We start from the raw sequence: 1,131 nt of genomic DNA, 5'->3' as shown, positions 1-1,131 counted from the left end.
ACCGTAATGGAAAAAAAACTGAACACAGACATTCACAGACTCAAAATTGTAGAATCATTTTCTTTTAGGACTCGTACAAATTCCATGGTTTACTCTTCAAAAACAACTTAATAAATACATAAGGGACTCATTCTTGAGCCGGATAATTTTTTTAAATAGGGCATAACAGAAAAACGATTTAATTATTTCTCGCTTTAAACTAAACAACTTGATTTATTCAAGACTGAAAATATGACTTTGGCCCTTTTACCCCACCCTTTGCGGTCTTTTTTAACATAATACTACCTTGGACACTTCTATTGCGTTCGGTATATTACCACAACTTGCGAGCAGTAGCCTATTCTGAATCCGGAATTTAATAATTAACATTCAGATTGCATGGATTATTATGGTCCAGAGGTCAGAGCTTTGCAATACAACGGATTCAGAAAAAGGCTCGAGGGTTGTTTCTTAACTTTACAGAGAGCTAAGATAATGCTATATATAGTTAATGAAGCCTCTTTTCATTCATGCAAATAAATTACAGAAGAGATAAAATTTTGTAGCGTTTGTATTGGACAACACAACCAAAGTGACTGGCATGACCATTTAAGACTGCGGTCAATTTCTCAAAAAGCCTTGACCAGAACAACAGGAAGGGTCCTGACTTCAGTCTTACTCACAAAATGACGATCCTGACACTGACAACATCCTCACAGTCAACGGCACACGGCGGAAATCCAACATGATAGGTCAACAAACGATCTTCACAGCAAATAAACCAAAGATTTGTTGCAAACAAAATTCACAGCAGAAGAATGAGCAAAAACTATAGAGTATAAGAATAGTTCAGAACTCGGTTTCAACTTACGAAATGGGTTTCCGCCTGCCCTGGTCTCTTATACGTAGTCTGTGTCTATCTGGCCGTATCTTGCCTTCCTCGCTGTTTAGGCCGGTTATCAAGCGGCAGATTTGATAAGCGCCTCTATATGTAAAATGAAAATCGGGACTAGCTCGCTTCTCCCGGGGCCTCCTTCCCTTGCTCCTCGACGTGCTGTTGGCTGCTTCGGCATCAGTCGCTCGCCGGACCGGGGGGAAGGGGAGGGGGAGAGGGGTAGGGGGTAGGAGATGAGAAGAAGGGGGGGAGATGTG

The 1,131-nt window shown here is 41.4% G+C and overlaps 1 long non-coding RNA gene across 1 annotated transcript in view; it reads right to left on the bottom strand.

Annotated features, from left to right (window-relative positions):
- The window catches only part of LOC118478012, a 30,126-nt gene extending 29,125 nt beyond the window's left edge, over window positions 1–1,001 (bottom strand). Inside the window, exon 1 of the long non-coding RNA XR_004858749.1 lies at window positions 851–1,001. This is a non-coding gene — a long non-coding RNA (uncharacterized LOC118478012). The remainder of the gene's footprint in view (window positions 1–850) is intronic.
- Between the last annotated feature and the right edge of the window lie 130 nt (window positions 1,002–1,131).

Source organism: Aplysia californica, unplaced genomic scaffold (assembly GCF_000002075.1).
Source record: "Aplysia californica isolate F4 #8 unplaced genomic scaffold, AplCal3.0 scaffold00329, whole genome shotgun sequence".
Classification (NCBI taxonomy): domain Eukaryota; kingdom Metazoa; phylum Mollusca; class Gastropoda; order Aplysiida; family Aplysiidae; genus Aplysia; species Aplysia californica.
Note: the sequence above shows the minus strand (reverse complement) of the source record. Positions and strands in the feature narration are given on the sequence as shown.